The sequence below is a fragment of the Bos javanicus genome, chromosome 16 (genome assembly GCF_032452875.1).
Source record: "Bos javanicus breed banteng chromosome 16, ARS-OSU_banteng_1.0, whole genome shotgun sequence".
Classification (NCBI taxonomy): Eukaryota; Metazoa; Chordata; class Mammalia; order Artiodactyla; family Bovidae; genus Bos; species Bos javanicus.
Window position 1 is genome coordinate 5,322,790 of NC_083883.1, and position 13,706 is coordinate 5,336,495.

Genomic DNA, 13,706 nt, shown 5'->3' on the forward strand with positions numbered 1-13,706 from the left:
CCAAGAGAAAAGAAAACATATGTTCATGAAAAGACTTGCACATAAACATTTTATGAAAGGTTTATTTTTATTAGCCCCAAATTTGAAACAACTAAATGTCTACCAACAAGTGAATGGTTAAACTATAATGAATATGTTCATTATCTTGGTGATGATTTCCAGTTGTATACATATGCCAAAGCTTATCAAATTGTACATTTTAAATATGTGCAGTTTATTGCTTGCCAATTGTGTATCAGTAAAATTCTTCAAAAACAGTTCAATTCGAGGTAATTCCTCTTTCTAGGCCTCGTGGAGATTGTTGTTGTTGCTGTTTAGTCACTGAGTCCCCCATGGACTGTATGTAGCCCACCAGGCTCCTCTGTCCATAGAGTTTCCCAGGCAAGAATACTAGAGTGGGTTGCCATTTCCTTCTCCAGGGGATCGTCCCAGATCAGGGATTGAACATTGGCAGGAGGATTCATTACCACTGAAGTACCAGGGAAGCTTTTGTGCAGGTTAGGGGCATTTAAAGAGAGTGAGATTGTGAGGACAAGTCATTGCCAGCAATATAAGACTTAATGACAAGGAAAGACCTCCATGTAGAAAGATGAGGGGAGGCTTTCTGAAGGAGGGATCCTTGAGTTAGACTGTGAAGGATTAGCGGGGATGTCAACAAGTAGCCTAAAAAGACAAAGGACCTTGATGTCCTGCTCCCCCAGGGAAGTGGTTCCGCCTGTGCTAATATCAATATTCTGTCACACGTATAGCATATAGCAGTTCAAAACACTCTTATTTAATGTATGTTATTTACTTATTTATGTCCCATTTTCTATCAAAGTTATTGAGAGTGACTTATGAGAATACATGTAATACAACAAGATTTAAGGAAGCTAGATGAAACAGAACACAGATAATACAATGATGTTGAGCTAAGATTATTCTGCAAAGGACATGCCATGAGGTTCTGAGTCATAACTCGCTAGAAGGATCAAAATTCAGCTCTGAGCTTTACCGAGGCTGGAACAAAGCGGGAAACATGATTACTACAAAATTCTCTAAGCACTTTGCCTGGGTTATCTTTTTCGATCTTCATGGACATGCCTAGTAGGTGTATCTCTCCTGCCAGTGGCAAAAGATGGTGGTTTTTCTGAAGCTGTTGAGGAGCTGGTGAATACGTGGAAGAATCTTCCTGTTTGTCTGTTCTGCCTGAAGGAGAAAATTGCTACTGGCTTTTAGATGTGTGGCTTCCCTTGTAGCTCAGTTGGTAAAGAATCTGCCTGCAGTGCAGAAGACCTAGGTTTGATCCCTGGGTTGGGAAGATCCCCTGGAGAAGGAAATGGCAACTCACTCCAGTATCCTTGCCTGGAAAATCTCATGGACAGAGGAGCCTGGTGGGCTGCAGTCCATGGGATTGCAAAGAGTTGGGCATGACTGAATGATGAACACAATGAGAAGAATTCAAGAAAAGGTGCAAAAATCAGGAAATTAAAAAAAAAAAAAAACAAAACCCACCCACTCCACCCCACGCCCCAAGCTGAAGGTTTTGAAGAGGTAACAAGACAGGCAAAATTCCAGGGCCAAGATTTAGGAGAGGGAAATCCAGTGAAATGAGCTCAGCACTGGGGACTGCTTGGTGGTGGTTCAGTCACTCAGTTGTGTCCGACTCTTGTAACCCCATGGACTGTAGCCCGCCAGGCTCCTCTGTCCATGGGATTCTCCAGGCAACAATACTGGAGTGGGTTGCCATTTCCTTCTCCAAGGGATCTTCCTGATCCAGGAATAGAACCTGGGTCTCCTGCACTGCAGGCAGATTCTTTATTGACTGAGCTATGAGGGAAGCCCTTTCCTTGGTGAAGGTCATCTAAATTTAGAAAAGTTGATAAGGTACAGATGAACCTATTTGCAAAGTGGAAATAGAGATAGAGACATAGAGAACAAACATATGGAGACCAAGTGGGGAAATGGGTGGGATAAACTGGGAGGCTGGGATTGATACATAAACACTGCTATGTATAAAACAGGTAACTAAAGAGAACCTACCGTATAGCACAGAGCTCTACTCAGTGCTCTGTATACGTATAGCTGATTCACTTTGCTGAACAGCAGAAACTAACACAACATTGTAAAGCAACTAAACTCCGATTATAAAAAAAAGGTGACGGAAGATCGGGAGACAGATGTGCTCAATTTGCCACAAATTTACAGGATGGGGGGAACAGCAGTACATGCTCCTAGTCTGCTGATGAAGGAGGGCCCCTAGAACCTCCTGGCCAAGCTTCCAGCTGAGACCCCCAAGTGCTATCCTCTAGGGGTAACCCATGGTAATCCCTTAACAGGGACAGAAAATCAACTTTGAATCACCTCATTCTATGATTGGATTAAGTTAATGTGGAATTGCCAATCCCTTCCAGAAGCAAATATAAATACTCCTCAGAGGACACCAATATCCTAAACTTCAAATTATCTTTATAACATTTCAAATATGATGTCTGGAAACACAGAATAAGTAAAACCATAGGGACAGAAAAAACAGCTGTTTCTAGGGACTAAGGGGGAATGGAGTAGGGTGTGATGCCAATGGGTATGAGGTTTCTTTGTGGGGTAATGAAAAAGTTTAGAAATTAGATAATGGTGCCGGTTGCTTTATTACAATATTGGTGATTATAGTCCCTCTTCTGTACATTAAATCCCCAGGACTTAGTAATATTTTATAACTGGAAGTTTGTACCTCATAATCCCCTTCATCTACTCCTTCCATCCCTGTACTATCATTTCAAAACAACTTCACAGATTCCCTAAACAGACTGATAAAAACGGGGGATTGGCCATAGTATATTGTGGTGTACTGTTTCCATATTGGGTACTCTTATGAGCACTTAGCATTTTTCCTAAACAGAAGTTACTATAGTTACAGAGTAAAAAATGTTTGTAGCCATATCAGGCTCTTTTCAATAATAAAAAAGCATTGTGTGTCATGGTAATATATAAAAATAATATTAGTAATGTTTTAATAATAGTTAACTCTTTCTCTTGCTTCCTGATGGGTCAGGCTGACTTCTATGTGCTTTGCATGTATTTTTCTCATTTAATCCTCACAAATACCTATGAGATGATTTGTATTGTTATTCTTACTCTACTGATGAGGGAACTGAAGCATATAAGAATCAAGAAACTCACCCATGATTGCATAGCTACTAAGTCTCAGAGCCAAGGGTCCACAGGAAGTGTGCCTTCACGGTTGCATGCTTTCCAGTGCACAGCACTGCCTCTGGTACACCTGGCTTGGAGTCAGAGACCTGGGAGTCCAGACTAGGTAGTTCCATTTTCTAGCTCTGAGCTTAAGCAGATCACCATTTAGATTTCCTCTTTCCTTGGTGTCCTAGTTGTTAAAATGGAGATAATGATGTATGCTTTATTTCACAGGGCTTTTGTGAATATCAAATTGTGGAAGTATTTAGTAAAGTATTATGCCATATGCTGGCTTACTGGCCTAGCGTTGAGACCTAACCATTACCAGCCCCTCTCCCACCCCTAAGAAATGATGACCTCCAGGCCCATGATACTGAAGTTGCCCAAATCAACCACTCTTGAGGTATGTGGGCATCCTAGAGCCAAGAAAGTCTCTGAGTGTAAATTGGAAAAGTTGCTCCACTGAACTCTGTAATACTTTGGACTCAGAGACCTTATTAGGGGTGAATGTGACCTTGCAACATTTTTTGACTGGAGTGAATTGGCACCGAAAACCTGGTGAGGAAAGTCCCATTCTCACTGTCCCTGGGGTGGCACTTGGAGCTTGCTGTCATTGGCTCAGCCAGCCCTGATGGCAGGGATCGTTCATGGACAAAGCTATGAGATACATCCCTTTAGAACTTCTCAAAATACACTAGAGAGTGGAGCTCTGCAAGAGCCAGCTAGCTTTGTATCAGCACTGGGGACCACACACTTTGAGATTTTTAATTTCTAATTTTTCTTCCCAGGTTAATGAAATATGGACATTCAGATTCTGATATTCCAGGTTATTTTTATTCTTATTTTATTGTGGGAAGGCAGAATTCACTCAATCGGAATTACCTGATTAGATCCATTTGTTCCACTTTCTTGTGGAGCTCTCTCTCTGGTCTGGGAAGACAGGTGGTGACTTTTCAAGGCAGGGATTAGTCTACAGAGGGAGCTAGTGAATTTGTCCTTCATTTCATGAGTAGTGTATTTTCTGAGAGGACACTGTTTGGAAGTTAAAGTCAGAGTCTGAATGGAGAGAGCCCTACTCACTGTTGCTGGAAGCAGCTTCTACTCTTCACCACTTTGGATGATTCCCTGGATTTGACCCTTTACCTCTGGGCAAAGGAGATAAGGAACCAAAAACCAGTTTATTTCGGTTTAAGAGCCCAAGTCATTTTGCATTTCTAGTACCTTATGTAAGGCTTTTCAGGGACACGATCTCTACTTTCTCACGTTCTGGGACAAGTTTAGACCTGCTGGGCCTTAGCCTGCCTTTCTTTGCCAGTTTTAAAATCTATGTAGTGAGTATGTGTGGTGTGTGTTTCTGTTAGCTTGTTCAAAGCTTTTTACTGGCACCTTTGAATAGCAGAGTCCCTCTATCACCCCTGCCCAGGGCACAGGGCTCTCTCTCCCAGACAGGCTCTCAGACTTCCGTCCCTGCTCCATTCCAGAGGTGTGGCCCCTTCTGTGACTCCTGAATGACTGGGCCGCCAATTCCTGGATCCCAAAGTGGTCAGCCTCATGCCGTAACATGACCTCATCCCGCTGAATGCATAGTTTATATTGTGTGCAAGGGGAAAGCAGTACTTTCCAACAAAGAAGAATTTTGAGACTCTCTGTGACTTATAATGAGTTGTCTAAATAGCATGTAGAATAGCAGTTTTGCCTATAGCAGAATCTACATTCATTTTCTGAGTGCGGAAAGAGACTTGAAATGTGTTTAAATCCCTCTCCCCTCTAACATTCCTTCTATATTAGGTGAGGCTACATTATGCTGCAGCAGCAGACAATACCTTAGTCTTTCTCAGTGGCTTGTTATGACAAAACTTATTTCTCAGTTATAATACATGGCTGATACATATTCGCTTGGCCATCTGCTCATCATGGCTACTCAGGAACCCAGGTGGAGGAAACACTTCCATCCCATAACGCTGCCATCCCGACAGAAGAGAGGTAGGAGCAGGCATGGAGAACTGTGCCCTGTGCTTTAAATGCTTCCACCTGAAAAGACATTTGATTCTTTCACTTATATTTCACTGGTCAAAATAGTCCAATGGCCATGCCAAGCTTCCATGGGGCAGGGAAGTGCAATTTTCCTGTCTTCTGAGAAGAGGGGAACTGTAACTACAATGTCTCCCATACTTCCCAGTGGGCATCCCACCTAGGATCAGTTCAGTTCAGTTCAGTTGCTCAGTTGTGTCCGACTCTTTGCGACGCCATGGACTGCAGCATGCCAGGCCCCCCTGTCCATCACCAACTCCCGGAGTTTACTCAAGCTCATCTCCATTGAGTTGGTGATGACATCCAACCATCTCATCTTCTGTTGTCCCCTTCTCCGCCTGCCTTCAATCTTTCCCAGCATCAGGGTCTTTTCCAAGGAGTCAGTTCTTTGCATCAGGGGGCCAAAGTATTGGAGTTTCAGCTTCAGCATCAGTCCTTCCAATGAATATTCAGGACCGATTTCCTTTAGGATGGACTGGTTGGATCTCCTTGCAGTCCAAGGAGTCTTCTCAAGAGTCTTCTCCAACTCCACAGTTCAAAAGCATCAATTCTTAAGCTCTCAGCTTTCTCTCACATCCATACATGATTACTCAAAAAACCATAGCTTTGACTAGACAGACCTTTGTTGGCAAAGTTATGTCTCTGCTTTTTAATATGCTGTCTAGTTTGGTTATAACTTTTCTTCCAAGGAGTAAGTGTCTTTTACTCCTTTTACCTTTTTCCAATTCTCTATTCTTGTGATGGGATTAACCCACAAAAATGCAAACTCCATATCATTCTGAATACTTTTCCTATCAAGCATCTTACTCACTACGTGCTGATTTTTTTCAGTAACCTACTCTGCTGTGCTGGGCAGCATGAGGAAGAGAAGACATCTGTTCCTTTGTCCTCCCAAGGCCCTAGATTGAGGGATTTGGGGGTGGGTATACAGAGGGGGCAATGGCACCCCACTCCAGTACTCTTGCCTGGAAAATCTCATGGACGGAGGAGCCTGGTAGGCTGCAGTCCATGGGGCCACTAAGAGTCGGCCACAACTGAGCAGCTTCATTTTCCCTTTCACTTTCATGCATTGGAGAAGGAAATGGCAACCCACCCCAATGTTCTTGCCTGGAGAATCCCAGGGACGGGGGAGCCTGGTGTGCTGTTGTCTGTGGGGTCGCACAGAGTCGGACACGACTGAAGCGACTTAGCAGCAGCAGCAGCATACAGAGGGGTAGAGGGAGAGGAAGCCGAAGGGAAGGGAGGAGAGGGATAGGGACAAGGGAAGGCGAAAGACGAGATTCAGTGCCACAAAAGAAATTCAAATCCCTGTGGTGTTCAAGGCTGGCAAAAATTCCTTGCAGCTTTTAGAATAGCTTCAAGAAGGAGACCTTGAAAGACAGGTAAAATTTTAATGCAAATCTCTCTCTCTCAAATGGTAGGTGTGTGTTGATTTCTTTCTACATCAATTATGCAAAATCCTTTAAAGATAAAAATAAAACTCTATCCAGCCTGCAATTGTACTGCTTCAAAATAAATATCTTTAGCAGGATATGTGTGTGTGTGTGTGTGTGTGTGTGTATGCACACACATTTTATAGTATGTATATGCACATATGTAAACACATGTATACATATATATGCAACTTGTCTTTGACAGTCAATGGCATATCACTGCATCTTTTTATGTCCAAGCAATACTCTTGCCTGGAAAATCCCATGGACGGAGGAGCCTGGTGGGCTGCAGTCCGTGGGGTCGCTCAGAGTCGGACATGACTGAGCGACTTCACTTTCACTTTTCACTTTCATGCATTGGAGAAGGAAATGGCAACCCACTCCAGTGTTCTTGCCTGGAGGATTCCAGGGACAGGGCTGCCATCTATGGGGTCGCACAGAGTTGGTTAGTGTTTGGCACATGATAAGGACATCCCAGATTCCATAACAGTGGGGCAGAGGCAGAAAATGGAGGTGAGCAGCCCAGTTTGGCTGGAGCATGGTGAGCGGAGGTGTGGGAAGAGATAAAGTTGGAAAGGTGAGTAGCCAGATGTTTGAGAATGGGCACTTCCATGCCAGGAATTTCAGTGATTTTTTGTGGGCAATGGTGAAACTAGTGATTTATTCAAATTTTAAATATGTTTTTTAAAAAACTTACACTTGAATTAGACTTGTATAACCTTGGAAAACACAGATAAGCTCTAGAAAAGGAAAATACCCATTATCTCAGTACTCAAATGTAATCCTTGTTAACATTTTGGTATTATATTTCTAGATCATTTTCAACATGTACATATGCTTATTTTATTTTTTTTACAAAAATGGGACCATACTGCATATTTCATCTGTAACTTGGTTTTTAAGTCTGCTGCTGCTGCTGCTAAGTCGCTTCAGTCGTGTCCGACTCTGTGTGACCACTGAGATGGCAGCCCACCAGGCTCCCCCATCCCTGGGATTCTCCAGGCAAGAACACTGGAGTGGGTTGCCACTTCCTTCTCCAATGCATGAAAGTGAAAAGTGAAAGTGAAGTTGCTCAGTCGTGTCCGACTCTGTGTGACCACTGAGATGGCAGCCCACCAGGCTCCCCCATCCCTGGGATTCTCCAGGCAAGAACACTGGAGTGGGTTGCCACTTCCTTCTCCAATGCATGAAAGTGAAAAGTGAAAGTGAAGTTGCTCAGTCGTGTCCGACTCTTAGCGACCCCATGGACTGCAGCCCACCAGGCTCCTCCATCCATGGGATTTTCCAGGCAAGAGTACTGGAGTGGGGTGCCATTGCGTTTAAGTCTAAACTGTTATAAAAGAGTTTTTTTTTTTTTTTAACGGATGTAAAGACAAATTACATTTGGTGGTTGAATCGCATTCTATTACATGGACTTATGCATAGAATAGTATCAGTTGAGGAGTATAAAAATCAATTTAGGTTATCCTCCCCCTTAAATGTATTCCATTACCTGGTTTTGAAATTAAGAATTGGGTCAAGAACAAACTAAAATGTTGAAGGCTCTGTGCTAGGCACTGATGCATACAGAAATGGAAAAAAAGAGTAATGGGCTGGGAGAAATCAAAGATAATTTTTAAGGTTAAGGAGTAGTATGATCAGAGTTGTGCATTTAGAAGGATCTTATGAAGCAGTGGGCATTCTGCTTAAAGAGGGATGGGACTGGGAGAGAGTCTGTAAAACAGATGAAATAGGAATCATTCCCCCTTTGGCAGAACGGGGCAGGTGGCACAGAGAAAGTGTATTTAAGGCAGCAGTTTGGAAGCTCGAGGATGGGACCGAGTTTCTTATTCGCAGACCCAGGACTCTCTCCTGTGCTGGCCTAAGCACAGATTCTGTTTCCCTGGGATTCTACAAGCAGCTGAGTGGTTATAGTATCATTTCATGAGTTTTTACTCTCATACTAGGGGCACATGCAAAGCTGGCCCAGATATTTAATCAGACCATGGGACGCAAAGCAGTGTCTCACAGCCCAGTGATTGTTGCCTGAACAAATTGGTGAACATTTGGCAAAGACTTTATGTACTGGGCTTCCCTTGTGGCTCAGCGGGTAAAGAATCCACCTGCAATGTGGGATACCTGGGTCCAGTCCCTGGGTTGGGAATATCCCCTGGAGAAGGGAACGGCTACCCACTCCAGTATTATGGCCTGGAGAATTCCCTGGACTCTATAGTCCATGGGGTTGCAGAGTCAGACACGACTGAGCAACTTTGACTTTGACTTTCACTTTATGTCTACAGTCTGGGAGGCTACTGGGTCCTGTAAGCAGTTAGATTTGGGGATCAGTCATATGAAATGCACTTATTCAACAAACGCTTACTGAGCACCCGCCATGTGCCAGGTTCTGAGGGCCCTTCTGAGATGAAGGAAAGTCAGTGCTGGTGCCTAGGGAGTTCACAGCTTGGTGGACAAGACCACCAGGGCACAAGGAAGGATCACATAGATGCCATCAAAGATGAGCACAGGAGTGGAGTGATCGCTGCTGTCTAGGACTCTAAAAAGTTCCTTGTGAGTCTAGAGAATGAATTTGCATAGGAGGAAGGTAGGGGGGCTATTTCAGGAATATTGATGGTGATAAACTGCTGAATATGAAAGATATCTCATTTCAACCAAAGTCTTTTCCTTCTTTTCCTCCTTCTCCTCCTTTCTCTTTCTTTCTTTCTCTTTCCTTCTTTCCTTCCCCCTCCCCTCAGTCCCTCCCTCCTTACTTGCCTTCCTTCCTTACCCTACAAAATATATATCTGTTAGAAAAAGCAACTTTGGATATATGAGAGACACCGTGACACAGGGGAAATGGACCACAATTCTTAACCTGAATCTACTCAGGAGACTCTGGAACTATCATTTTTTCCAACCCTGTTGACTGCCATATGTGTATTTAAAACATTCATGCCCTTGAGACTCAAAGTTGGTGCTCTGCAGGCTGTGAGAAGGTACAGGAACCTGACTTCTGGGACGCAATTGCAGTTTTCAGAGTTGGATGTCTCTTATTACTCTCTTTCTTACGATTGGCTAAAGCCTTTGCTTGGAAAACTGAGACCCAAGTCCTTCGCCCAACCTCTCCCTTCCTGTTACAGCTCTTGGGCCTCAGTAGCACCTTAGGTTCCTTTACACATCCTGCAACTATATTTAAACTGCTATTGCCCGTGGATTTCCACGAATCATCAAGCAAAACAGCAATCAAGGATCCTTCCAGCAACTTCTAGAACCTTCTTCTCCTTGGTTCCCTATAGCAGTTATATGGCCATAGAATTAGCGGAGGTCACAGAGGTCTCCAAAGATGTCCTCCTTTATTTTTGCTGGCAAATTCCTACTCGGGCTTCAAGCCTCAGATCAAATGTCACCTCCACTAGGAAGTTTCTTAACCCTTCCAGCAACATCCAAGATACATCTTATTAAGGCCTCACCTAGATGTTTTCCTTGGCTCCATCCTTCTGTTACTGGTGTCAACACATTCCCATGACTTGGTGTTGCAATTTATCTGTTTGCAAGTGTATTCACTCTATTGACTCATTAGAACTGAGAACAATAAGTGAGTCTTAATTATTTTTTTAAACAGCTTTAATGAGATATATTTCACACACCACAGAGTTCACTGCTTAAAGTGTACAGTTCAATGGGTTTTAGTATACTCACAGAGTGCATCATTATAATTTAATTTTAGAACATTTTCTTTACCCCCCAAGGAAACTTTGTATTCATCTTCAGTCACTCCCAATTCCTTCCATCCACCTAATTCCCAACTCTAAGCCCTAGGGAGCCAGTACTCTATTTTCTGTCTCTATAACCTGTCTTTTCTGGACAGGTTATAACATTTATGTAAATGTTATCATAGTCATTCATTTTTGTATAGCCTTTTCTGACACTCAGTAGGTGCTTAGGAAGAGCTTATTCAGTAAGTGTGTGAATACATGCAAGATTAAGAAGTTGATGAAGGGTGGAACAGACGAAAGAATACTGACTGAGAGCCAGGAGACCTGTACTCCAGTTATGATTCGGTTATTTATTTATGTGATGTAGGGAAAATTATTTGACCTTTCTGGATCTCAGTTTTCTAATCTTCAAAGGACAGTTAACAATATCTGTCCTCCTTCTAACATTTTTGTTATAGTGAATAGCAAATGAGAGATTTCACTTAGAGGCATTTTGTACATCTGAGCATGCTGTAGAGCTGCAAGACTGATCTGTGTTAATAATAAATTATTAACTATACCAGTGATGGAGGACAAGATAGAATGGCAAAGTGCCAGTTTAGGGGGGCCAACCAATGGACACCCACCTCTCATCTCCACTCCTAGAATGACAGCAGCTGAAGCAGGGAGAAGAACCGACAAAAGCCCAGAAATCTCACATCTGTCAGTGCACGTGTTCCCAGCCAAATAGCGAGATAACAATCTATTTTAGAGTGAAGATTAAATCAGTTCACTGGAAGAAAAATGGTGATGTAACTTTCCTTTATCTCTGGTGCTCAGGAAACCCTACTTCATATTCTCATCACTTCTTTCCTGCAGGGCATTTCTGTCAATCACAACCGGGCGAGGGGGATATTCAGGTTTAGAGTGAGATCTTTACTGCCTCACCGGGGAGTGGAGAAGGGATCCTTCTCCATCTGGTTCAGCCCTTTCCTCTCTCTATAGGTTTAGGAGAATCTGTAGGGGATGTGGGGTGGGAGTAGAGTTAGGTGGAAAATTCAGACTGCAGACATGACATGACATACACGACAAGCATACGTGCATATGTGGCATGAGTGGCCTGAGAGTCATAGAATAAACACCCTCAATCCGATAAAGGGTATCTAGGGGGAAGTGGCCTTGTAAATCAAAGTTTATCCACAGAGGACCTCTTCTCCCACCCAGTATTATCGCGAAGGAAATTTTCCAAGTTTCCAGAGAGCAAGGGGATGAGAGATATTAGGAGAGCTTCTGGTCTTCGTCTTGCCTAGCATGGAGTTGGGATGAACATACACAGATCTGGACTAGGAGACCAGCCCCACTTTCTCCAGTTTCTCCAAGTCTGAGACTTGGAGCTTGCCTGGGATTGGGGGCGGGGGTGGTGGTGGCAGTGAGCCAGCGCGCCAGGCCTCGCCCTCTGCTCCCACCCGGGGCCTTCGGGCCCCGTCTGCCGAGTTGCCACCTTATTTTCCTTCCCCTCTCCTGACCGTCTCAACAGTCCACTGCTTCTCTGGCCACAGCCCTTCTTCCCCGAAGGGTACGCTTCTGACCCTTCTCTATGTCAGCTCTATGTCAGCTCTTTCCCCTGCAGACGCTGCTCTCCCCTAGTCCAGGATTTCTGGGCCTCAGTGCTCTGGGCATTTAAGGGGCTGTCACCTGGTTCTTTGTGGGGAGGGGCTGTTCCATGCACTGCAGGATGTGTGGCAGCGTCCCTTGGCCCATGCCACTACCCATCAGTAGCACCCCACTTCCCACCGCCCCCCCCATTCCCCGTTATAACAACCTACAATGTCTCGAGACATTGTTAACTATTCCCCTGGGTCAAAATTGCCCCGTGGAGAACCACTGCTCTAATTCCTTCTGCTTCACTTGTAGCTCCTGTTTGTTAAGCATTTACCATGTGGAAGATACCAGATACTTCCTGGGTTTTATGTAAACACTTCTCAAATTTTAACATACCTAAGAATCATCTTGGGAGTTTTTAAAGTGCACTTTCTGGTTCAGTAGTTTTGGGGGAAAGGTCTGAGATCTTGCATTTCTAAGGAACTCCTAGATACTGCTGTTCTGCTGGAGCACAGACCACACTTTGAGCAGCAAGGCTTTATGTCACTGTCCTTGGGGCCTGTGGGGATTCGGTTTTATAGGTGAGGCAGCTGAAACTCAGAGGGCTCCTGGGCTCATTATGTTTTGGACCCAGGTCTGCCTGCAGGCAAGGTGTGAACTCATAACCAGCGATCTCAGTTGACCTGGGGCCAAGGTCCTTGAGTTCTCTCCATGCCCTCCCTTCCCGGGGAATCATGCCCTCCTGGGGATAAGCTCAGCCAAGCCGGAGACTCAGGCACGTGTTTGCCTGGAATCTCTGTGTTACGTTACTCCTTCCTTAGACAGAAAGAGCTGCTCATAACCCCAGGTGGCTATTCGGGAGCCTGCCTCGCTGTCTCCATGACCTCATGCCTCTGTCCTGGCCTGCCTTGCTAACACCTCCTGCTTTCCTGCATAACCGTAGACAGTTGTCTAGGATTGCAGATGCCCTTGGGCTCACTTTTGCTCTCAGCTTCCAGCTTTAGCTGTCTAGACTCTCTAGTCCTGTTTGCCCTCCCCCTCATCTATTGTCTCAATATTCTTTAGTTTGTCTTCTCTGTCTCATCAAAGCCTCTTGGCATCTTCTTCTCATGGTAGTTAGAGATTATTAGTAGTGACCTAGATCCTGAAAGGAAAAGGGGGTTGTGATGTGGGCCCCTGCCTAGGCCTAGAGGACAAGACTCCAGCCTTCTGGGAGCAAAGGCCTCAAGCATGGTCTTTAATACGGCAGTGGCAGCTGGCCAGCCTGCTGGCTGGGGATTGCAGCACGTATTTGACTTACTGAAGAAAACAAACAGCACTGTGTCTGTGATAGAGAGAAGAGAGATTAAGGGTCCGCCAACTGGAGAGAGACTGGAAAGGGCTGCTCAGTGGTGAAGAATCCACCTGCCAAGCAGAAGACATGGGTTCAATCCCTGGGTGGGGAAGATCCCCTGGATGAGGAAATGGTTACCCACTCCAGTATTCTTGCCTGGAGAATCCCACGGACAAAGGAGCCTGGAGGGCTGCAGTCCATGGGGCTGCAAAGAATTGGACACAATTTAGTGATTAAACAGCAGCAGCAGCAGCTCCTCCTAGTGTCCCCTGTCCTTTTTTCTCCAAGGAGAACTAGAGGAAGTCATCCTGCCCCTCACATCACATTTCTATTCCCATGATTTTGCCTGGATCCAGGTTTAAAGAAACTCTTAGAATGTTCACGCAAGAAGGTAATTCAGAACAGGGCTCAGCAAGCCCTCTCTGCAAAGGGTCAGATATTAATAGTAAATACTGGTGACTTTGT